The sequence below is a fragment of the Schistocerca gregaria genome, chromosome 2 (assembly GCF_023897955.1).
Source record: "Schistocerca gregaria isolate iqSchGreg1 chromosome 2, iqSchGreg1.2, whole genome shotgun sequence".
Lineage (NCBI taxonomy): Eukaryota > Metazoa > Arthropoda > Insecta > Orthoptera > Acrididae > Schistocerca > Schistocerca gregaria.
In genome coordinates, this window is record NC_064921.1 from 1,052,848,301 (window position 1) to 1,052,875,589 (window position 27,289).

The 27,289-nt window shown below is 37.6% G+C and overlaps 1 pseudogene; it reads right to left on the minus strand.

The window, feature by feature from the left end:
• LOC126335580 (ATP-binding cassette sub-family C member 4-like) overlaps nucleotides 1-27,289 on the minus strand; it is a 361,394-nt pseudogene that overhangs the window by 37,870 nt on the left and 296,235 nt on the right.

Here is a 27,289-nt window from a genome sequence, read left to right on the forward strand (position 1 = left end):
AGTCACCATACGGTGCATGGTGGAAGGTACCATGAACCACAAATAGTCATTTCCTTTCCTGTTCCACTCTATATGCCTCTGTATGAGCCCTACTTACTCGTATCTTATCTTCATGGTCCCTATGCAAAATATATGTTGGCGGCAGCAGGATCATTCTGCAATCAGCTTCAAACGCTGGTTCTATAAACTTTGCCAATAGTGTTCTTCAAAATGAACATCTTCTTCCCTCCAGAGATTCCCACAATAGGGCATGCATCGAAGATTACATTTTGTCCTTCAAAGAATTTCTTTACATGTTTGAAACAAGTAGCTTTATATTTTACTTTGTGAAAAGATTCGAATAAAAGTTGCTACTTAAAATATAGTTTCGGGTAAGCTAGGATTAAATCTGATTTATTTGGTGCTATTTAGAAATGTTCAGGAAAGCAACATATTTTTGTTGAATTCTGTATATGTCACACTATTTATGCTATAAAGGCATAGGTCTAGTTAGACGGGCTCGATGCCTAGAAGGGCGCCACCTGGAGCAATGTATAAACCTAACATTGTGCCACAATGTCACCATCTGCCTCTCAGTAGGTGACCTGATGCTTACTATAACAAATGGCACTTTGGTATGTGGCAAACGTGATTTTAGCAGCCACAGATACACAACATATTTGCTCTCATGTGTATAAATACTGCCTATCTGGTCAGGTTGGTCATTGGTTCATCGGTTGGATTGGTGAGTCATTTATCATCATAATGTTAACTTCTGTCGTGAGGCCATTACTCACATCAGGCTGCTGCAAGCCAGATGCAAGTCTGGTATTTGCACCTGGGTGCCTCTGCTGTCTCACAGTGGCCCAGCCACCAGAAAGCCTCACCTGTGGCCAGCTCCAGCCTCCGAGCTGCTGGGCACTCACTATCACCAGCCGGTGCATCTTGGGCAAGGCTGCCTCGCTATCAATGTAACAAAACCAGCTAGTCGCATCAGCATCTGACACAGAACTGGGTCACATTTTGAGGGATTTGTTGTTTTTAGAAAAGGTCCAAAACATTTAACAATCTTCTGATCTTCTGCAAATAAAATGGTTAAAATTATTTTCACCATTGTGCTAGATATTTCCAACTAAAGCCTCTTTTTTGTCCTAAGTTCCTTGACCTAGATTAATAATTTGGAACAGGAACAGAAGATGAATTTCACAGGCTACAGAATGACATTCAAAAGTCATGGGTTGGTATCAACAAAATTATTATGCAATATCAGTTATAGAAGAAAACCAAAGATTAAATACTTTCTGGTATTAGCACTTAGTTTAATTTTAAAATGTAGTTTAACTTTGTAATGAGCAAACTGATGTTTTATTATTATTGTTGTAACAGATTATGAATGTACGGAAACAACAGATCACACATTTCATATTGCCACAGACAGATTAAACATCACTGCAACTTAATGGCAATAAATAACAAAAGGACAGAATATGTTTTAGAAGACTGTACAACCTCTTCAAGAGCACTCCATAGTTGGTGATCTTTGAACTCTTCAAAAGGATCCAAGTTATAGCGAAGAGTTGCTGAAAACAGAACTGGTTCCTGAGGGATGATTGAAATGCGTTTCCTGAGATCATGTAAACCCATAGACTGTGTGTTAACATCATCAATATAAATAGCTCCTTCAAGTTTGGCCAGTCGAAATAGTGCAGCAATGAGAGATGATTTTCCGGCTCCAGTTCTACCAACAATGCCAACCTGAAATTGAAGTTAGCATTTTTTTATGTTATATTTTAACTAATATGAACTCTGTTCACTTTCTCAGTCGTTAATGTTAAATGACCACTTGTATATCATAACAATTTTAAGCTAAGAAAAATGTATATAACGAAAATTTCAACTAGGCACAATACATATAATACAGATTTTTTCACAGAATTCCACAAACTGAAAAATAGCCTTTTCAATGAGATGCAAGAAGTAAATAGCATCAAGTTCTTAGGACTGCACATGGATCATAGTCTTTAACTCGAAAACCCACATCCTAAAGTTAATGAAGCACTTTACTTCAGCCGCATTTTTAGTGTGCAACAGGTGATTTAAAAGTGAAGGAATTGATTTATTCTTCACATTTTAACTCACTAATGGGTTAAGAATAATTTTTTGGATACCAGTAATTCAAATTACACAAATATTAATATTTGCAGAATACAGAGCAGTGTAATCAGAATTATATTTGGTATTAGTTCTTCAGCATCCTGCTGAAATATTTTCAAATACTTGTAATTTTGACAACTATTTTATAATACGTACATACATTATGTAAAAAGCTGAGAGCACATTTCTCTTTTCTAAAAAAAAAAAAGTCAAAGTGTGAAAATAATACTAGGACCACAAACAATGTCTACAAAGACTTCACAGATCATACATTAATATGGAATATTAAGTGCTTGTTGGTAATGTGGTGGAGTTGAAAACTGAAATTTATTTTTAAATGCAAACATTTTAAGTTAAGTATGCTTGTGACCATTGAGAATGTCAACTGAAAATAGAAATTTTGTAACCAGTCATATTTAATATATAATACTTCCCACTACATGTTTCAGAGAATTGTATGTCCTCTATCAAGTGAGTTAATGCCAATTAATAACAGTTGTATTTATGGCACATACTGTATACTGAACCAAGAAAAGATAAAGTTTAGCTCAGTGTACAGTAACGTGTGGAACAGCAATATGAATAGTGCAATATGATTTTCGAGTACTATACTTATGTGGGTACACTTAAATTTATTCACTGATCAAAATTAAAAGTTTTATTCAAAAGATAGAGTTCAAGCTGTTGTTTAAATTTAATAAGGTGAACTATAATGCATTCCTATACCACATTGAGATATTTTACTTCTACATATAAATTATGATTACTTCTTGTTTCATGATAATGGTCTGCACTGTTCATGTCATAAATGGAGTAATTCTTAACAATGAAGCATATCATTAAAAATAAGTAATTAGCTTAGCATAATGCTTGCTTAAACAGCTTCCTGCAATAGTGTGTAGGAATATTTATGATTATGATGACTCTTTTTGTGTGAGTTGAAAGCTGTATTTGTTTATAACTGCTTATCCCAAAAGATGATGTGATATGTCACAAGTGAATCAAAGTAGCACAAGCAATTTTTATATCCACAACTTCACCTCTTTTTTTGGTTTAGTGTAACTGAATGCGTGTGTCTTTTTTATGTTGAATGTCAGACAATTTGAAGTTATCCACTCTAGAAGCTCTGCAAAGCTAGGGAAGCACTGTTCTCCAATTCACAGCTACATAAAGCATTCATCATAAGAGTGGCGTGGTCTATGACCAAAATGAACTATGATGTCTTTTCTGACATGTACACCATGTAATGTCCTTTATAAAGATCAAGAGTAGTAATGATCCAAACACAAACCCAACATAACCTCACAATTCATGTTATCCTAGACAGAGGTGGCAGCTGTCATCTGCTGTCTGTCATCTAGACACAATCTGAACCACAGCCCTACAAATCATCCTGAGCCATAATTCTCTGGCATCTTAAGTAAATAGTCAACAGATCAAAAGTTTCACAAAAGAATCCAACTAGCAATCTTCCATTGTTTACGAATTCTAGATGTATGTTACAGATGACAATAATAATAATTACTATTATAATATAATAATAATAATAATAACTTTATTGAACATCGGATGACACAAGAACAACTTTTCTGAATTCATCAGTTTGTAACAAGTAAATATACATATGTCCCTATTTTTTCTTGTTATGAACAATGATGTAACAAGACAGGTTTACATGTATTTTACTTATAGGTGGGGCTTGTTATGAAGGTACAGAGCTTTTCACCTTAGTGACTTGTATTTTAGTTTAGTTATTTAATAAATGTCTGAACAAAAACTGGGCGAAAATATTCTGGCTTTAAATTTTGCGGTGGTGAGAGATGTGACTGACCTCAATAATGTATTGGCTAGCTTCAATCCTGTATAAAGTGGGTTTCTTTCATATGATGCAGTTCTATGGCTTATGAGATAGACTGGTTATTGCTTCTGTGTTGTGTTTGTGCAGGTAATAATATTTACATTTTGTTTAAGTGTTCAGGCCAATGTGATTGATTTAACTGAGCACCTTTAAAAGAACACTGAAGGAACATATCATCTCTGGATGTTGGTGGTATAAGGTGAAGCAGTACTTGCATTTAAATTTGTAGACAAATGTGAATATAAAGTTGTAAATGGAGTAAAACACTTCCTTTTGCATGCGGAAACAAATTTACTGAAAGAAGGAAAGGGAAACAAGTGTTGTGCTGCAAGTATGGAAAAGAACATATGGACTAAGTGTAATTCTTGCAAATATGATTTAAATGAGTTTTCACTATGTATAATTGTCCCAACTTTATGCAGTACATATAAACATACATGACCTAAAACACTAGTTTTCACTTTATATAAATGCATTTTAGTATTTTCACCAATATGGCAATAATATGCTTAAACAACTTCCTGCAATAGTGTGTAGGAATATTTATGATTATGATGACTCTTGCCTTGCCTTGCCGCAGTGAATAACTGGTTCCTGTGAGATCACTGAAGTTAAGTGCTGTCGGGCGTGGTCGGCACTTGGATGGGTGACCATCCAGCCACCATGCACTGTTGCCATTTTTTGGGGTGCACTTAGTCTCGTGATGCCAAGTGAGAAGCTACTTGACCAAATAGTAGCGCTCCGGTCAAAGAACACCATCATAACGACCGGCAGAGCAGTGTGCTAACCACACGCCCTCCTATCCGCATCCTCAAGCGAGGATGTTACAGCGGTTGGATGGTCCTGATGAGCCACTTGTGGCCTGAAGATGGAGTGCTTTTTTTATTAGGATATATCATCATTGCAAACATGGGATGGTACTCATGTACTATGGTCTGCTTATCATGCGTTGTTGTCATCCAGTATAAATTACGGAATAAAAGTATGGGCTGACACAACTCAAGCAAACCTTTACAAACTTTTGAAGTTACAGAAGAAAGCTTGAAGAATAAGTTTTGGTGTAAAATCATGAGACTCATGCCATGATATGTTCCTTAAAACTGGGATTGCTATTGATTATCTGCTATCATTATATAAAAAATTGTTAATATGTATCACTGACAAAATTTCAAACAAACTTGTTTACTTTGAATAATACTGGCAACATGACATGTCCAATATCATTATGGAATATGATCCATGGGCAAAAAAATCAACTATAACGATTTAAAATTATACATATTTATAACAGCTAATATCCCATCTTTCAGCATTAGATCATGGTATGAGTCTCCTGGTTTTGCACCAAAAATCATTCTTACAACTTTCTTCTGTATATTTAAAAGTCTGTAAAGGTTTGCTTCAATTTTGTCACCTCATACTTCTATTCCATAATTTGTACTGGATGACAGCAATGAACGATAAGCAGTCCACAGTGCAAGGGTATCATTGCAGTATTTGCGAAGCACATTTATTGCAAATATATTTTTAGGCAAATTGTTTGACAGAGAGCGAAAATGTAAAATTGAGTGGGGTTAAAATGAATCACTGTTATTTCCTTGGTGACTGTTATTTCCTTGGTGCTAGCACTAAAATGATTTTCCTTGAGGAACTCAATTATTTAATTTATAATACAAGCTGCATTATATTTATAATTTATGCTTGCACACAATAGATGTATCATCAATGTACAGAATTATCTTTGAATTTGGGGAGCCAGTCCAAGCTCCTGAGATAGTGATCATTTATGCATGTGGTGTGCTTGCTTGTGTGAATGAATGTGTGTGTGTGTTTTCTTTTCTGAAGAAGGCTTTGGCCAAAAGCTAAATTGTAACAGTCTTTTTGTTGTGCCTGTCAGCGGCTCAATGTGTCATCTTTACAGTGAGTAGCAATCTATGCTTTTCCTTATATTATTGATATTCCAATCTTGAGTTTCCATTGTTTAATATTTCATTTCACTTACATAAATCTAGAAAAGATTATACTGTATCAGTGTTGCTAGATCTGTGTGTGCCACTCACAATTCTTAATTGCACAAGCTGCTTTCTCTTAGATAAGATTCTATTAGATCATGAAAAATATCTCTGATGCCTAAGTGCCATAACTTCTCTAGATGTACTGTTATACTGAAATGGTTAAATGCCTTTTCCAAGATCAAGGAATATACTTATAGTGTATTCCTTGTTCTCAAAGGCAGTTCTTACCTCAGCAATAAACTATGTGGCATTTGTCACAGTTGATTTGTTTTAAATGAAAGTATTGTGATTTTCAAAGATTAGATTATATTTATTTTAAAATGTGACAGTTCTGTTGTATATTACCTTTGTTGAAAACTGGGGTTACCAGGGCTATTTTCAGTAGGCCAGAAAAACTTCTTGCTGTGAAGATGTTATTAACGACAATGAAAAAGAGTCAAGATACGTTGCCAATGCAGGATTTTAGGAAGTCCATATTTAGCTCGTCACATCCCACAGACTTAGAATTTTGTGATGCCTTTAATATGCTCTTTATTTTATTACTACCTATTGGGGTGGCATATACATTTATGGTTACTGAACTTATCATTGATAGATTTACCAACAGAAAAGAAATATTCATTAAAGATGTTTGCAAAATTCTGTTGGCATTCTATTACAGTACCACTGTGCTTATAATGAGGTCATTCTGAACTCCATTCAGAAGGTATTTATAACATTCAAAATGCTAGCAACAGTATTGCTTCCATTATTTAATGTGTGAGCTACATGTTCGCTTCTTGTGTTTGCTAGTAGGTCTTTATAATATTCATGTTATCTATTGAAAGCTTCTTTCAGCTTAACATTTTCATAGTTTTCTAATATTTTGCATTGGAGCAGTGTTAACGTTTTCCTTGCTTGTACAACTTCACAATCTATCTAGGAACTTTTCTGCATATTGTGATTATTTTTTTCTGCCATGGTTTTTATTGAGCATGTGATGTCAAAAATAATAGAAGAAGTCACCAGGAAAATTTTCATACATGCAACAGTTTCTTCTTTCAGTCCATGCTGCACATCCTAACACATGGTTGAGTTTTTTGATATTTTCATCACGCTTTGTTCTTTTTGTTGTGTGTCTTCTCATTTTACTTGGTGCAGTATTTATATTATACAGACATTGAAATTCCACAGCATGATGGTCAAAGATAGCAAGTTGGAGGGCAGTTGTCTCACAAATAAACATATCCATCTTAGTGATAATATTATCCAGGCAGGTTCTTGTGCCACCTACCTCTCTAGCTGGTTCCTTAATCAGTAAATTTAAATTAAATCCGTCTAATAAGTGCTGTAATCTTTTTGTGGTGGAATTATTGGGTAGAGTGTCAGTACTCATGTTGCCAATTATTACTATATTCACCTAGCCATTTTTCCCAGAGCATTTACCATTTGACTCTACAAGCAGTTTATAAAGATTGGCTAGAAAAATATCTTTACTTGCACATGGAGGTCTGTATGAACCCACAATTATAATATGTTGTCTTGCGCATCTGTAGTTCATGTTGTATAAGAGATCAGTATGACAGGAAACTGCAGTTGTGAAAGGAGTGAGACACAATTGTAACCTCTCCTCTGTGTTAATCATCTTGTACATTGGGTTATCAGTACAGAAAACCAGAGAGAAACTTGCAAAGGGAATTAAAATTCAGGTGGGATAAAAACTTGGAAGTTTATCAGTGACATTGCAGTTTTCTCAGAGGTGGCAAAGGACTTGGAATAACAATTAAATTGAATGAATAGTGCCCTAAAAAGATGTTATAAAATGAACATCAACAAAAGTAAAACAAGGGTAATTAAATTAAATCAGACAGTGCTGTGGAAATCTGGTTAAGAAATAAGGCACTAAAAGATTATATGAGTTTTGTTATTGGGGTACCAGTTATAGTCAAAGTATAAAGGATATATAATGCAGATTGGTAATAGCAAGGAAAGCATTTATAAATTACAGAAAATTGTTAATAATGGATATAAATTTAAGTGGTATGAACTCTTTTCAGAAGACATATGTCTGAAATGTAGCGTTGTACAGAAGTGAAATGAGGACAATAAACAATTCAGACAGTGATAAAATAAAAGCTTATGAAATTTGGTGCTACAAAAGACTGCTGATGATTAGGTGGGTAGATCAAATAACTAATGAGGAGGTACTGAACCAGATTTAGGGAAAAAAGAAATTTATGATAGAACCTGACTAAAACAAGAAATTGGTTGATAGGACACATCCTGAGGCATAAAGGAACAGTTAGTTTGGTAACCGAGGGAAATCTGGAGAGAGGGGGTGAAAATTGTAGGGGGAGACCATTGCTTGAATACAGCTGGGCTCAGTTACAGAAATAATCCACAGATGAAAAGCTTTATATCAGTGTGAGTGCATTTTAGTGTATCTGTGAAGTTTGAAAATTAGTTAAGTCTCTGTGCTGTCATATATATCCATGCACTATATGTCAATCAGCTACGTATGAGCAGTTGCCTTTTCTTATTTTTTAATATTACAAATAACTCATTAGTTGGATTTGGGAAAACATGTTCTTATAAAACTTGTTGACAGTGAAGTGAAACAAACTTCCAACCGTGTTTCAAGCAAAAGCAGACCCAAAAAATTACCAAAGAGAAATGGAGATTTTTTTATGGATTATTCCAAGGAATTCCAACCACCACCTAACAGAGATTCCAGTGCTGGAAAAACAATTAAATGTTCTCCATTGATCCATAAAACTGTACTCCTCCCCTCCTGTGGCAAACATTGTATCTTATTTAAGCACTTACATGTCAGGTCTCTGAAAAATAAAGCTGATGAGCTTGGTATACTATTAAAAAGTAACGAAAGAATGATTTTATGTGTAAACGAACATTGGTTAAAGGAAGAAGATATAAAACTGTATGTACCATCAGGTTTCAAATTACATCTACATATATACTCCGCTAGCCACCAAGCGGTGTGTGGCGGAGGCCTCAATTCGTGCCTAAGTCATATTTCCCCACCCTCTGTTCCACTCACGGATCGCGCGAGGGAAAAACGACTGTCTGAACGCCTCAGTACGAGCTCTTATTTCGCTTATCTTTGAATAATAATCATTAAGTGATTTGAAAGTCGGTGGTAATAATATATGCTCTACCTCCTTGGTGAAGATTGGATTTCGGAATTTAGTGAGCAGACCCTTCTGTTTAGCGTGTCATCTACCTGCAAGTGTGTCCCACTTCAAACTTTCTATGAGATTCGTAATGCTCTCGCGATAGCTAAATGTACCAGTCATGAATCTTGACGCTCTTCTTTGGACCTTCTCAATCTGTTGAATCAGACCCCACTGGTAAGGATCCCATACAGATGAAAAATACTCTAAGGCTGGACGAACTAACGTATTATAAGATATTTCCTTTGTCGAAGGACTGCATCGCTTCAGGATTCTACCAATAAACCGCAACCTAGAGTTCGCATTACCCATTACTTGTGTAATCTGATCATTCCATTTGAGATCATTTTGAATAGTCACACCCAGATACTTGACGGATGTTACCGCTTCCAAAGACTGATCATTTATTTTGTACTCATACATTAATGGGGATTTTGGCCTTGTTATATGCAGTCGATTACACTTACTAATATTGAGAGATAACTGCCAGTCATTACACCACACATTTATTTTCTGCAAATTCTCATTGATTTGTTCACAACTTTCATGTGATACTACTTTCCTATAGACTACAGCTACATACTACTGCAGAACCAGTGAATCTTATGGGGGTTCATCCATATGTTAGCAATGAACTAGACTTAAAATTTTCTGTTCTTGAGGTTAATGACTTATGTATTAAAGATGTTTTTGAAGGAGCTGCTTTGATTATACGTAGTATACAGAACAATTTATAGAATGTTTAGAAAAACTTGCAATCAGTATACAGAAGTATACTAAATACAAAATATTAATTTCTGCGGATCTAAACATATAAATTAGGAAAATGACACCCAGAAATGTTAATTTAGTAAATATGTTAACATCCTATTATCTCTTTTGTGCTAATGAAAGTCCTACGAGGCATTTCTCCGGTCTTGACAGTCTGATAACAAATGTATACACATGTGATTTTCAGCAAGGCTTCTTTAATGTTGATTACCTATCAGACCATGGAGGTATATGGGTGAAACTAATTACTATAAAAGCAAAAGAAGGCCAGGAACAAACTCAGTGGGTGAGACGATTTACAGATAGAAATATTAGCAAATATAGAGAGGGACTTAAGTCTATAGATTGGAATTATGTCATACATTCCTCCAGAAATGCTGATGAAGCCTTCAGCACATTCCTCAAAATCATTTCTGAAATCTTCCATACATGCTGTCCACTGGTTTAAAAACAAAACAAAACAAAACAAAAATACTCAGGGAACCTAGCCACTCAACTTTACAGAAGTGATTCTCACCTCAATTACAAAGTCTGAACTATTGGTAATTACTTGCCATGATAAGGTCAAAAAGGAAGCATTAGATAAAGAAACTTACAAAAACCTGAAAAGAAAATACAGATCTGAATTTAAAATAGCCAAATGTAAGGCAAATGGTGATTTCATTAAAAAATCACACAATAAATATAAGGCTGCATGGAAAGTAATAAAAGCGGAGCTAGGTATGGGTATGAACTATAAAGACAACACAAATGCTACTAACATCACTGATGATGATTTCCATCACTTTTTTGTCAACTCTGCCAAACTTAGCACCTCATCTCAGGGCAACCAGAATTCCAGTTCTACAATACACCTATTTCTCACTGCACATCTGGCAGTTTTCAACAAAACATTACAAACATAGTGTCAGCTTGTAAATGGAGAGAAGTACAAGTATATAATTAAAGCAACCTCTATATTAGGATACTCCAGATCTGAAGATGTTTGTGGCCTGTCAAACTATGTAATTAAAAAAATTGCAGATATCCTCTTTGCATACTGATAAACTAGATGTTCTCTAGTGGACAGTTTCCAGAATGCCACAAAAAGACAGTTGTCATACAATTTTACAAAAATAGTGACAAGTCCTATATCAATAATTATAGACCAAATTCACTTGTGCCTATTCTCTCACAAATAATAGAATATTGCATAATGCAGCAAATACGCATCACCTATCAGCCAATAATATATTAAATGATTCTCAGTATGGATTTAGGTCAAACTTATCAACAGTCAAAGCAGTTGAAAACCATATCTCTTTTGTACTAAGCTCATTCAAGTCAGAATTATCTGCTGAAGTAATTTTCATTGACCTGAGTAAGGCTTTTGACTCAGTTAACCACAAATTATTATTAGATAAACTGTGTTGCTATGGAATCAAACACTTGGAACTCTCACTAATTGAACCATACCTCATCAATAGAAAACATAATGGCCAAAGGTCACAGACTCTAACTATAAAACGAGCTGTTCCTCAGGGCTCAGTGCTTAGCCCTTTACTATTTATATTATTTGTGAATGACTTTCCAAGTAACTTACCCTGTAAATCTAACCTCTGTGCTGATGACATGACATTAGCTAATTCAGGAAAGTATATAAACCAACTGAAGGAGGAAAGTGAAGAAAATCTCAAAATGTCTAATATCTGGTTTAAAGCTAATGAGTTAAGTATGAACCATGAAAAGACTGTCAAGTTAATCTTCAGTCTATCAAACAGTAAGACTGAGTTATCATCTGTTAAACTACTAGGAATACACGTTGACTCGAAATTAACGTGGTACATACATACAGATTATGTATGTCGAAAGTTATCATGAGTTATCTATCTATTAGCCAAACTACACACTTGTATTACACAAGACTTATTACTTCATTCATACTACATTTTCTTTCAGTGCCATCTATAATACGGCATTCTTTTATGGGGTAACTCCCCAGGAGCCAAAAAAATTTTCACTTGGCAGAAAAAAGCAATTAGATCTCTTTATGGAATCACTGACAACAAGACCTCATGCAGACCTTATTTTAAAGACTTAAAAGTTCTCACAGTCCCACCTCTTTACATATATTGTTGCCTATTAAACATAAAAGAAAACTTAAACCACTGCACCATAAGGAAATCTGTTCATCAACACAATACTCGACAAACAAATATGGTTGATATACCCACAACCAGGCTTACGAATAGCCAATCTATCTATGAATACATAAGCATAAAATTATTCAACACTTCACCCATACAAGCTCATTTGGTTTCACTGGATATTTTCAAAACTAAAACCAAAGTGTTGATGAAGGAAAATACCTTTTATAGTATAGAAGAATTTAAGAATAGTTGTAAAGATGACCTAATTTATTGATAAATTAAGGCTTACAGTCATGTATAGATATGGGTGTAGAGGCAGCTATAAGTTAATAGGGTACAACACTGCTATATTTTTACCATGTATTATTTTGTTATGTAAAACATAATGTCAAAACAGCTGTAATTCTTCTGACGAGATCTATTACGTATTAATGCTGAAAGATGGATAAAAATAAATAAATAAAAGTAACAGTCTCAGTTTGTTGGACCACAATGCCATTGTCTTTAGGAAAATATCAGCCTTATATGACTACTGAAATGTAGAATGGTGTATGCAATATTACCAGTTGTTACACTGAGTGGTGACACTCTTTAAATGCAGATTAATAAATATTGGCCACTCAGTGTTCTTAACTATTCTTCCAAATAGCTGAATACTGTTACAGTGTTTTTCTCATGAGACTTCAACTTACCTTGTGTCCAGGTTCTATACTGAAGTCTAGACCTCTGAGAACTGGTGGATCTGTTGGTATATACTGAAGAGATAGTTTCTCAAATCTAATCGCTCCTTGTTTTGGCCATCCTGGACGTGGTTTCGTTCCTGAAAACATATTAGCAAATGATAACCTTGCAGTTTATTTTGAAATTTTAATATCATCCAGTAGCACGATCCTTGGTAGCCAGTACTTAATGAAGTATAATTTTTCAGGAAATGAGTGATTTTCTACTGCAAATTGGTTAACAACGCCATCACATACCATAATAGTTCCAAAAGCTAAACAGATATTTGTTCATAACACTGAAATAAAGATACTCATTCTTCATATTACAAAACAATTAAATTTCTAATAAAAGGCATTCCACAAGAACTGAAGGTTCTTAAAAGTGTGGAGCCAAAAGAATGAATAGTAGAAACAATACCAGAATTTTCATTTGTTTTAAAACTCTGGAAAAATGTGCTTCATGATTTATACAAAAGATATGATCCAGTTTCCTATCATTAAAAGTATTGCTACTGCATTGTATTATCAGTGAACAACTGAGTATTAATTCTGCTGCAAGGTACTGCAGGGCATAAGTTCAAACCTGACCACCAACAATTATTTGTTATTTAGTATTCTGAAAGATTCTCAAAATTTACTGTTTTTATAATGTTTGCATATTATGAAATGTTTGATGTTTGTACAAACAGCAGCACTGTCCAAGAGTTCAGTCCGTTATGTGTGTATGTTGATGTCTGTAATAAACGTGCTTTCACCCTGCTTCTGGATTGGGATTTGTTTGTAATTATGAAATGACATTGTTTGATGGAGACACCAGGTACTTCAAAACATCTACATAGCTATGGCTTCAATCAGGCAAAGTAAAAGCCACTGCCACTGCCTACAGGAACCGAAACAAGCAGCACACTGGTCCCAAGTTCTGTATATTTAAAACATCAATAGATTCCAAATGATAGGTTGTAAGAGAAGAGATTTTATGGCAGACAGGACTGTCAGATCAAGAAATCGAGAGATAACTGCAGTGAATGTTGACCCTGTTGTTAACATGTAATAGATAATTTGATAAAGAGGTCTGTCAAACTTTAGCATGAATCTTTGCAATAAGTAAAAGTTAGGAAGATTGGACGTGGTCAACTCAGACTCATACCGCAGTCAGCAACCCAACATCTGATCAATGCATGTACAACTATCTCCTCTGCAAAGTATAATGCCCCACAGAAGAACAGACATCTGGAGAACAGAATACATCATGCCTTGTATGATTCTACAGTGAATGCTCTGAGTGCACTGTATTTGGTTTGATGCGACCCACCACAAATTTCTCTCCTGTGCCAACCTTTCATCGCAGAGTAGTACTTGCAACAAATGTCCTCAATTACTTGCTGGATGTAGTCCAATCTCTGTCTTCTTCTACAGAGTTCACCCTCTACAACTCTTTCTCGTACCATGGAAGTTATTCCCTGATCTCTTAACATACATCTTATCATCCTGTCCCTTCTTCTTGTCAGTGTTTTCCATATATTTCTTTCCTCGCCAAATCTGTAGAGAATCTTCTCATTGCTTACCTAATCAGTCCATCTAATTTTCAACATTCTTCTGTAGCAGCACTTCTCAAATGCTTCAATTCTCATCTGCTCCAGTAATGCCATATTTCACTACCATACAATACTGTGCTCCAAACATACATTCTTAGAAATTTCTTGCTCAAATTATGACCTACATGTGATCCCCAGTAAACTTCTCTATGTGTGAAGTGCCCTCTTTTCCAGTGCCATCCTGCTTTCTGTGTCCTCCTTGCTCCATCCATTGCAGGTTATTTTGCTGCCTCGGTAGCAGAATTCCTTGATTTCATCTGCTTTGTGAGCCTCAAATTTGATGTTAAGTTTCATGCTGTTCTCATTTCTCCTAGTTCTCATTACTTTTGTGTTCCTTCAATTTACTCCAAAACCATATTCCATACTCATTAGACTGTTAATTCCAGTCAACTGATCCTCTAATTCTTCTTCACTTCCACTCAGGAAAGCAATGTTATCGGTGAATCTTATCACTGATATCCTTTCACTTTGAATTTTGATCCCACTCTTGTACTTTTCTTTTATTTCTGTTGTAGCTTCTTCAACACATAAATTGAACAGCATTTCATTTATGTCTTCCAGTCCTACTGATACCTCATGGTTCTTCTACATATTATATATTTCCCATCTTTAAATAGGTTAACTCTATTTTACTCAGAATTTTGAATACTTTGCATCATTCCACATTTTCAAATGCTTTTTCTGGGTTGACAGATTCTATGAAAGTGTCCTGAGTTTTCTTCTCTCTTGCTTCCAATATCAACCATAACATCAGAACTGCCTCTCTGGTGCCTTTACCTTTTCTAAAGCCAAACTGATTAAATTATCATCTAAGAGATCCTCAGATTTATTTTCTGTTCTGCTGTATATTATTCTTATCAGCAGCTTGGATGCATGAGTTATCAGGCTGATTTTGTGATAATTCTCACACTTGTCAGCTCTTGCTATCTGTGGAATTGGGTGGATGCTGTATTTCTGAAAGTCTGATGATGTATCACCACTCTCATACAATCTACACACCAACATTAACACTTGTTTTGTTGCCATTTCTCCCAATAAATTTAGAAATTCCCACTAAATGTTATCTATCCCTTCCACCTTATTTGATCTTAAGCTTTTCAGAGCTCAAAGAGTTCTTTAGTATACTCTTTCCACCTATCCGCTCTCTCTTCTGCATTTAGCAAAGGAATTACCATTGAACTCTTAATGCTACTGCCCTTTCTTTTAATATCCACTTCTTTGTGCATTCATTCTTCCTCACTAGTCTCTTAAATTTCAGCCTACTCTTAATCAGTACTAAATTGTGATCTGAGTCTATGTCTGATCCTGGCTATGCCTTACAATTCAATATCTGATTTTGGAATCTCTGGCTGACCATGATATAATCTAATGAATATTGGTGTATCATCCGGTCTTTTCAAAGTATACCTCTTCCTCTTGTGATTCTCAATCAGAGTATTCACCATTACTTGCTGAAATTTACTGCAGAACTCAACTAGTCTTACTTCTCTCTCATTCCTAGTGCCAATTCCATATTCTCCCATAGCCCTTTCTTCCTCTCCTTCCGTTACAACTGCATTCCAACCCTACGACTATTAGATTTTCATCTCCCTTTACGCAGTGAATCAGCTGTTCAATATCCTCATATAATTTCTCTATCTGTTCATCTTCTGTCTGTGATATTGGCGTGTATACTTGTACTGTTGTTGTGGGTGTTGGTTTGCTGTCTATTCTGGGGAGAACAACACTATTACTGAGCTGTTCACAGTAACTCACTCCTGCCCTACCTTCCTATTCATAACAAATCCTAATCCCATTATACCATTTCCTGCTGCTGTTGACACTGCCCAATACTCACCTGACCATCAACCCTTGTCTTCCCATTTCTCTTCACTGGCTCTCATTTCATCTAGATTGAGCCTTAGCATTTCCCTTCTCCAGATTTTCTAGCTTCCCTACCATATTCAAACTTCTGACATTCCATGCTCCCACTTGTAGAATATTAACCTTTCATTGGTTATTCAGTCTTTCTCTCATTGTCTTCACCCCTTGGCAGTTCCCTCCTGGAGATCCAAAAGGGGATTAGTCTTGAATATTTTGCCACTGAGGAGATCATCAAGACACTTTTTTCATTTACAGGCCACATATCCTGTGGATATACATTATGTCTCTTTAATGCTGTGGTGGTTTCCATTGCCTTCTGCATCTTCATGTTGTTGATCATTGCAGGTTATTCTGCATTTTAGGGGCCATTTCCCACCCCTAGGACAAGAGAGGTCCCTGAATCTCTGTCTGCTCCTCCTCCCTCTTCCACAAGACTGTTGACAGAATGAAGATGACATCTTATACAAGAAGTCTTCACCTACCATTGCTGATGATTTTTATTGAAAATTTAAGCAGTGTCAAGGTTTGAACCCAGGATCCAAAATGTACTGATTACTAGCTGAACACATTACCCCTAACATGTGTACATTATGCTGCTTTGGAGAAAGAAGATAATTTTTTGATGATTACAATGCCACCAGATATCAACCATAACAACAACTGCAGACCATTATAGCTGATCTATGATCACCATATACTGGACAAGTATGTTCCCCAATGTGCCATAGCTGTTCTCTGTTACCATACAGAGGTACCAGTTGCTCACCTGGCTGCTAAATTCAGGAAAACGAAATGGGAGGTAAGGCTGCCACAGGTGAAAATTCTCCATGGATGGCACTCACCAGAGTGTCAGAAAATTTCATTGACATCATAACTGACAACCAACCTATGCATGTGCTAGTTGACTTAGGAGCTTCCTTTTTTCTATAATACTGAATGCTTATCATCGCAAGAGGAGACTATGTTTCGTGATATGAAAGTAATTGTGCTGAAAGTCACAAATTGGAAACAGACCCAGATGACAGGAACATGTATTGCAAGAATAACTGTCAATAACAGAACATAGCCCTTTGAATTTTTCACTTTATGAGAATGTCATCATATGCTTTTCTCAGATTCGACTCCTTCCAACCATCACAAGGAGTCAGACTGTAAGATCAAGACTCCAGACTGATGAGACTGTTCCAGCAGGCACACATAACAAAAACTGCAGTGGACAATCGTTTGCCATTAAAAATGTTGTTATCCCACCATCATCAATGACTCAAGTCCCAGTTGTCAATCCAGATGCTCAGTTAAACTGTGAAGCTTTTGTTATTTCCAAAAAGCTAGTTAAGCTCACAAAAGAAATCTACATGTCAGCGATGATCATAAGCATTGCAGATGGTCGAGGACAACTTTAGATTACTAACTGTCAAGAACAGCAACAACTCATCCTCAAAAGCATGTATGTGGAAACAGCTGAACCAGTTCAGAAAACGCTACTTAGTGCCATTGACACCGAATCGTGTTCTGCTACCACTACAGAAATGCAGTGGAGGAAGCTGCTATTGAACTGCCAATAACAGACTCTGGCTGGGGAACAACGCTGGAGAATCTTAGCCATTTTCCAGATGCCAATTTTCAGAAGCTTTCAAATACAAACAGAAAAAAAGACTAAGCAATTGGCACATGGCAAAGCATTATATCAACACTGGGAATAATTCATCAACTATCCAGTGCTTACATAATGTATCACTGGCTGAATAATAAGTAATTGGGAAGGAAGTGGAGAAAATGTTGCAAGTCAACATCACTGAACCTTCAGAGAGTCCTTGTTTTTCTCTTGTGTCCCTTGTGAACAAAAGGATGAGACAGTGTTTCTGCATTGACTGCTGATGACTCAACAAAATCATGAAAAAAGATGTCCGGCCACTGTCATGTACTGATGACACCCTAGACTGCTTGAAAGGAGCAACGCACTTATCAATTACGAATATGCAGATAGGCAACTGGTAAATCGAGGTTGGCAATGCTCACCAGGAAAAGACTGTCTTCATAGCTCCATGTGGCCTCTATGAGTTCAAAGTTATAATGCTTGGATTATATAACACTCCAGCCAACTTTGAACATTTGACGAACAACCTGCTTCAACATCTTACATGGATGCATTTGAAAAATGTCTGAGCCATCTGACATGCATATTGAAGTGTATTCTGTCTGCAGACCTCCAACTGAATCTGAAAAAGTGCCTTTTTGTAGCCTAAGAAATAAAAATCTTGGAATACCTAGTTAATTCCCATGGGGTCTGCCCTGATTCAGAAAAAATAATAGCAGTCACAGATTTTCTAACTCCTCTGAATGTTTGTGACGTGAGTAGTATTCTCAGGAGGTGCTCATACTACTGGAAATTCAAGAAGTACTTCTGTACCAAGGCATGTCCATTGCAAGAAGTACACTGAGGTGACAAAAGTCATCGGATACCTCCTAATATTGTGTCAGATCTCCTTTTACCCAGCATTGTGCAACAACTCGACAAGGCATGGACTCACCAAGTAATTGGAAGTCCCCTGCAGAAATATTGAATCTTGCTGCCTCTACAGCCACCCACAATTGCAACACTATTGCAGGTGCAAGATTTTGTGTGTAAAATGACCTGTCGATTATGTTTCATAAATTTTCAATGGGATTCATATTGGATGATGTGGGTGCCCAATTAATTCAGACAAACTGTCCAGAACGTTCTTTAAACCAATCATAAATAACTGTGGCCAGGTGACATGTCACATTGTCATCCATAAAAATTTCATCATTGTTTGGGAACATGAGGTTCGCGAATGGCTGCAAGCAGTCTCCAAGTATCAACCATTTCCTGTCAATGATTGGTTCAGTTTGACCACAGGACCCATGTAAACACAGCCCACACCATTATACAGTCACCACCAGCTCACTCAGTGCCTTGTTGAAAACCTGGGTCCAAGGCTTCATGGGGATTGCACCACAGTTAAATCCTACCGTCAGTTCTTACCAACTGAAATGGGGACTCATCTGACCAGGTCAAGGTTTTTTCAGTTGCCTCCGGCATACACCTCATGGTGTTTTGCAGAGCATAGATGTAGGTGTAAATGTAGAGGTCCAACCGATATGGTCACAAGCTCAGGATAGGCACTGCAGGTGATGTTGTGCTGTTAGCAAAAGTGCTCATATAGATTGTCTGCTGCCATGGCCCATTAATACCAAATTTCACTGCACTGTCCTAACATACCACATTAATTTCTGTGGTTATTTCACACAATGTTGTTTGTCTGTTAGCACTGACATCTTAGGCAAATGCTACTGCTCTCTGCTGTTAAGTGAAGACCGTTGGCCAAAGGCGTTGTCCATGGTGAGAGATAATGCCTCAGTTTTGGTATTCTTGGCACACTCTTGACAATGTGGATCTTGGAATGTTGAATTCCCTAATAATTTACAAAATGGAATTTCTCCAGTATGTAGTTCCAACTACCATCCCACATTCAAAGTCTGATAATTATCACTGTGTGGCCGTAATCATGTTGGAAACCTTTTCACATGAATGGGCTGAGTACAAATGACAGCTCCACTAATGCTCTACTGTTTTATGCCTTGTGTACATGACACTACCATCACCTGTGTATGTGGACATCGCCATGCCATGACTTTTCTCACCTCTGTGTACTGCACTGACAGTAGTGATTATAGGATACATGCAGTTCTGGTACAAATTTTGGAGGGTACTGAAAAGGTGATAGCTTATGCTCCCAGAGTAGTTTTCAAGTCTGAGGTTAACTACTCTACAATCAGGAAAGCATACTATACATTTGTTCAGCCCATCAACAAGTTCCAGTCATATTTATTTGGCAAAACATTGAATGTAATGATAGACTACCATTCTCTACACAGCTCATAATCTGGATATCGATGCTTCAGGAGTACATTGTCACAGTGATATACAAAAATCACTGTAAACACAAGTATGCCAACTATCTTTCATGGAATCCTTTAGTGAACCACAACAGGATGGGAAAAATCTGTCATCACTGCATTAAATGACATTGCTGCTAAACAGAGGGAAGATCCAGTACTGATGGAAACCACAGAAGACTTTAAAAAGAAGGGACTGACAAAAGGAGAATTTCAATTAGTAAATGGAACAATCAATAAGTGAAACTGTGATCTGATGGGGCAGAAATGGTTGCTCATCATCATAGCACATGTACGACCAGTTATCTTGAAGTTTCTCTTTGATGCTCTAACATCTTGCAACATGGTATTTTTGAAGGCTCTTGAGGAGGTTCTTGAAGTCAACAAACAGGATAATAGTCTGAGGTGACTGCCTCACCCACTATGCTGTTCTGAGTGCCAAAGCTCTGAAAATGGCTAGATACCTGGTAGAAAATATCATTTTGAAGTGCAAAGCACCCCTGTGATGATCTTTAATCACAGAAAAGATTTGTAGTTGAGACAATTATCAGAGTTAATTTCACATTGCAATGTCACCCGCAGGATGGCAACTGCATACTACCAACAGCCACTCTAATAAGACATTGTCAGATATGCTTTCATTGTATGTTGAGGCTGAACACAGACATGGAGGTACAATACCACCCATCATGGCAGACGTAACACTGCAAAGTGAGGCACTACCAGCTTCACACGAAGAGTGCTGTAACACCAAGCACCGGCCACTGACACACAGACCAGGAGCCTTGTATGGATTTTTATGCCTATGCAGAAAGTGGGACTATGAGCCAGATCATATTTTTCATTGCTTGTCAGATGTCACATATTAAGCCAGGGATGATGACCCTACAGAAATGTCATCCATGTCCTCCATAAGAAACCCTGCTACAGTTTCGAGGCACAGATTAATGTGGAGGCTTCTAGTTCAAGGAAACTGAAGACCCAGTCGACAAAAGCAAAGTTTGCACAGGAAGGTCATCATAGTGAAGAGGATGTGACAACACAACCAGAAAGCAATGGTGTAGTCGGCTCCAGTGAGAACTTGTGGAACAGCAGGCCATTGTTTCTCCATGAGAGGGAGCAATCCTGCAGGCCATACTGTATGCAGTGTGGTGTAGTGATTAGTGTCACTGCCCGACATGCTGTGGGTTGCCAGTTCAAAACTGACCAACAACATTTATTTGTTATTTATTTCTGAAAGGTTCTCAAATTTACTTATGTTTGTTATGTTTTCATATTCTGCAGTATTCAGTGTTTGTATAAACAGCAGTAACCTCCATCCAGGTGTTCATTTCTGTTCTGTCTGTATATGGGTGTTTGTAATAAAAGTGCTTTCGTGGTAATTGTTATACTTTACTGACAACCCCATTTTTGCATATGGACATCAGTGTGGTTACTGTGTGACAGAACTAAATCTACAGTACTATGAAATAGGACAGATTGCTACTTGCCACATAGAGGACAAAGGGACATTATTTAAAAGTACAATTAAAGTTAAACCAATCTATACATAGAAAAATGCACACATACTTACACCTGGTCCTTGGGGTTCAGAGATAACAGTGGCCATGTGTGTGTGTTGTAATTTGTGTGTTTTCCTGTATCTGAAGAAGGATCTGTCCACCTGTCTGTTGCCCAATGCCTTATCTATGTATTGAGTGAATCTAACCATCTTAAAATTATTTTTATTTCATCCCGTATATTCAGTTGTTTGATATTAAGTCTGATATATGGAAATTGTGGGATTAAGCAAGACACAAACATGCATCCACACACAACAAAACCTACAAAAATAAGTAATATGACTTCTTTCTACTTAAATGTACGATAATGTTGAGATTCTCAAAAAACATTTCTATTGAAAACATTTATTTAAACAGGTACTATGAAACTTGTTCCTGAATTTTGTAATTTCAAAACTGTTTGAACTCATATTCATGTAAAGCCAGCACAGAGTCATTGTCTGGGAAGAAGGATTTTGAGTCTCCAGTAATCAGTGCCAGAGACTTCAAGCTTTTCATTTCTGATAGCAGATTATTGTATGTAGGAATAACTTATTGACCATATGATTTTAAAGGCAGAGGTTCACGTTGTTTAAAAATTTATGTATGGTGTTTCAGTATCTGTCTTGTATTTAACGCCAAACAATGTAATTACATTTGATTTATCACCTGATTTTCAATAAAATTTTTAATCACGACATATATTCAAAAATTACTGTTATTACTGCCAGAACAAATGGCATTCATGAATGCAGATGATATCAGTTTTCAAGAAAGCTTAGTGAATGTTATATGCAATGTACAGACCATGGAATGGACCCTTGTGAATGGCATGTGATGAAACAGCACACATAAAATATCAATGCAAAAACATCACTCTGACAGACATAATGCAAGCATTATGTTATGTTCAGTCTTGCATTCATCTGAGTTCACAGACACAAGTCCTGTGCCATCACTTATGGACTTTCACCTATGCTGTAGGCTAACGGGATCTCTGGTTGTCTCGTAAACATTATTTCTAAAATGTATTTGATATGTCAAACCAGAGGTCATATCTTGATTCTGTTAATTACTGGAATTTGTTTTTCAGCTTATAGCTGCATGGTGCATACAACACTGTCACTACTGTTTTTCAATATGTATATACACTGAACTTGTGACTGTTTACTATAATGAGTCTGTCAGACTGCATTCTTACATGGAATAGCCTACTGTCTCCCCACATCAGAATCTACAGGATGAGTCAAACAAATATTGGACATCCTTTGTTAAAGTTGGCTAATATTTTCTCAATAATAATGTAAAATACTTAAGAAAGTCGGAAATCAGAACCCAAAAAATAAATAAGAACACATACAAACAACATCATGCTATAGAAAAGGTAATTACAGAGCTCACTGTTTAATTTTATTACCTGGCTCTGATTCAAATGGACCCTCCATCTCAATGTTGTTGTACTGAAGAATTCTTTCAACTGCTGTCATCTGATTAACAACTTCTGTTGTCTGCCTAATTCCATACTGAAGCAGACCAGTGATCATTAATGACTGGGAGATGGCGAGACCAACAAAACCAGCTGGAATACCTGTAACAACATCCCTTTGCTCAATACTGGGTTCATTTATAAACATTGTTCCCCATGAGGCATTATTTTTCAAAGTTTCAGAGAAAGTTAACATCAAAACATACCGGAACTTAAACTATATAGACTATAAAACATTTCTGGAGGTAAACTACAAACAAAGCTTTAAGTAAATAAGACCATGTGTGGCCTTCTAGCATAGTGCAGATGCATTGCAAGTCACCTTTTGTCTTCAGTTTAACTTCTATAAATACTGAAATACAGGAAAAAATATTTTTACACTTTTGGGTTATCACAACATCCTATGGAAAACTTACATCCTAGACTTAACTTATTTGACATTATTTCACGCAAAAAATCAATATACTTTTGATCACCGTAAAATAGATTTATCACTCAGAAAACATGGAGTTGGGGCTTATTTGCAGATTGTATTACATTTTTATTGTTTCTTTGGTCATCAAAGACAGGAAACAAAAGTTGGTTCTAAATTGCTGCAACAAAGGATCTTCTAGCCTAGTGGATTCTGAATGGGGCAAAATTCAGCATAGAGTTCCCCAGGGATCTCTCCTGGGACCCTTGCTATTTTTAATATATGTTAATGATCTACCCTGTCCATTACTAAAAATTCTGAATTCACAATTTTTGCTGATAATACAAGCATTGTCGTAGATGGTAAGTCTACTGCTGACCTGGAGACTGATGCTAATGATATACTCAGAGAAGTTACAGCTTGGTTTTTAATTAATTCTCTTTCAGTTAATATTAAAAAAACTAATTTTGTACAGTTCCACACAAAAAATAAAACTCTAGAAAATATAGTAATTGCTCATGACAACCAGGAACTAGAACAGGTGCACTCCACTAAATTCCTGGGGTTCACATTGACAGTAGGCTCAACTGGGAACAGCATGTGTCCCTTACACTAAAAAGGCTGTCATCAGCAACTTTTGCTCTAAGAATCATTACTCATTTTTGGGACATCAACATTTTAAAATCAGTTTACTTTGGATACTTTCACTCATTAATGAGTTAGTCAGAATCACGTGTGGGGTTCCTTCACGACCCTCATGCAGAAAACTTTTCACACAGTTAGGTATACTGACCACAACATGTCAGTACATATACTCTCTGATGAATGAAGTTAATAAAGACTATGCTCAGTATGAAACAAATTCTTCATACCATAACTACAATACTAGAGGTAAAGATGATCATTATGTCAAACTAAAAAATTTATCATATGAATATAACAGAGGGAAACATTCCACATGGGAAAAATATATCTAAACACAAAGATGATGTGACTTACCAAACGAAAGTGCTGGCAGGTCGATAGACACACAAACAAACACAAACATACACACAAAATTCTAGCTTCCGCAACCAACGGTTGCTTCGTCAGGAAAGAGGGAAGGAGAGGGAAAGACAAAAGGATGTGGGTTTTAAGGGAGAGGGTAAGGAGTCATTCCAATCCCGGGAGTGGAAAGACTTACCTTACAGGGAAAAAAGAAAAAAAAAGGACAGGTATACACTCGCACACACACGCATATCCATCCACACATATACAGACACAAGCAGACATATTCAAAGGCAAAAAGTTTGGGCAGAGATGTCAGTCGAGGTGGAAGTGCAGAGGCAAAGATGATGTTGAATGACAGGTTCTGGTATGAGTGGCGGCAACTTGAAATTAGCGAAGATTGAGGAATGATGGATAACGAGAAGAGAGGATATATTGAAGGGCAAGTTCTCATCTCTGGAGTTCGAATAGGTTGCTGTTAGTGGGAAGTATCCAGATCACCCGGATGGTGTAACACTGTGCCAAGATGAGCTGGCAGTACACCAAGGCATGTTTAGCCACAGGGTGATTCTCATTACCAACAAACACTGTCTGACTGTGTCCATTCATGCGAATGGATGGTTTGTTGCTGGTTATTCCCACATAGAATGTGTCACAGTGTAGGCAGGTCAGTTGGTAAACCACGTGGGTACTTTCACACGTGGCTCTGCCTTTGATCGTGTACACTTTTCGGGTTACAGGACTGGAGTAGGTGATGGTGGGAGGGTGCATGGCACAGGTTTTACACTGGGGGCGGTTACAAGGGTAGGAGCCAGAGGGTAGGGAAGGTGGTTTGGGGATTTCATAGGGATGAATAAGAGGTTACGGAGGTTAGGTTGATGGCAGAAAGACACTCTTGGTGGAGTGGGGAGGATTTCATGAAGGATGGATCTCACTTCAGGGCAGGATTTGAGCAAGTCATATCCCTACTGGAGAGCCACGTTCAGAGTCTGATCCAGTCCCGGAAAGTATCCTGTCACAAGAAGGGCACTTTTGTTGTTCTTCTGTTGGAGGTTCTGGGTTTGAGGGGACGAGGAAGTGGCTCTGGTTATTTGCTTCTGTACCAGGTCGGGAGGGTAGTTGCGGGATGTGAAAGCTGTTATCTGGTTGTTGGTGTAATGGTTCAGGGATTCCGGACTGGAGCAGATTCGTTTGCCATGAAGACCTAGGCTGTAGGGAAAGGACCGTTTGATGTGGAATGGGTGGCAGCTGTCATAACGGAGGTACTGTTGCTTGTTGGTGGGTTTGATGTGGACGGACATGTGAAGCTGGCCATTGGACAGATGGAGGTCAACGTCAAGGAAAGTGGCATGGGATTTGGAGTAGGACCAGGTGAATCTGATAGAACCAAAGGAGTTGAGGATGGAGAGGAAATTCTGGAGTTGTTCTTCACTGTGAGTCCAGATCAGGAAGATATCATCAAAAAATCTGTACCAAACTTTGCGTTGGCAGGCCTGGGTAACCAAGAAGGTTTCCTCTAAGCGACCCATGAATAGGTTGGTGTACGAGGGGGCCATCCTGGTACCCATTTATGTTCCCTTTAATTGTTGGTATGCCTGGCCAACAAAAGTGAAGAAGTTGTGGGTCAGGATGAAGCTGGCTAAGGTGATGAGGAAAGAGGTTTTAAGTAGGGTGGCAGGTGATCGGCGTGAAAGGAAGTGCTCCATTGCAGTGAGGCCCTGGGCATGCAGAATATTTGTGTATAAGGATGTGGCATCAATGGTTACATGGACGGTTTCCGGGGGTAACTGATTGGGTAAGCATTCCAGGCGTTCGAGAAAGTGGTTGGTGTCTTTGATGAAGGATGGGAGACTGCATGTAATGGGTTGTATATATATATATAAACAAAGATTCCAAGACTTACCAAGCGGGAAAGTGCCGGCAGACAGGCACAATGAACAAAACACACAAACACACACACAGAATTACTAGCTTTCGCAACCGATGGTTGCTTCTTCAGGAAAGAGGGAAGGAGAGGGAAAGACGAATGGATGTGGGTTTTAAGGGAGAGGGTAAGGCGTCATTCCAATCCCGGTAGCGGAAAGACTTCCCTTAGGGGGAAAAAAGGACAGGTGTATACTCGCACACACACACACACATATCTATCCGCACATACACAGACACAAGCAGACATGATGTCTGTTTTGTTCATTGTGCCTGTCTGCCGGCGCTTTCCCTCTTGGTAAGTCTTGGAATCTTTGTTTTGAATATATATATACTCCTGGAAATGGAAAAAAGAACACATTGACACTGGTGTGTCAGACCCGCCATACTTGCTCCGGACACTGCGAGAGGGCTGTACAAGCAATGATCACACGCACGGCACAGCGGACACACCAGGAACCGCGGTGTTGGCCGTCGAATGGCGCTAGCTATGCAGCATTTGTGCACTGCCGCCGTCAGTGTCAGCCAGTTTGCCGTGGCATACGGAGCTCCATCGCAGTCTTTAACACTGGTAGCATGCCGCGACAGCGTGGACGTGAACCGTATGTGCAGTTGACGGACTTTGAGCGAGGGCGTATAGTGGGCATGCGAGAGGCCGGGTGGACGTACCGCCGAATTGCTCAACACGTGGGGCGTGAGGTCTCCACAGTACATCGATGTTGTCGCCAGTGGTCGGCGGAAGGTTCACGTGCCCGTCGACCTG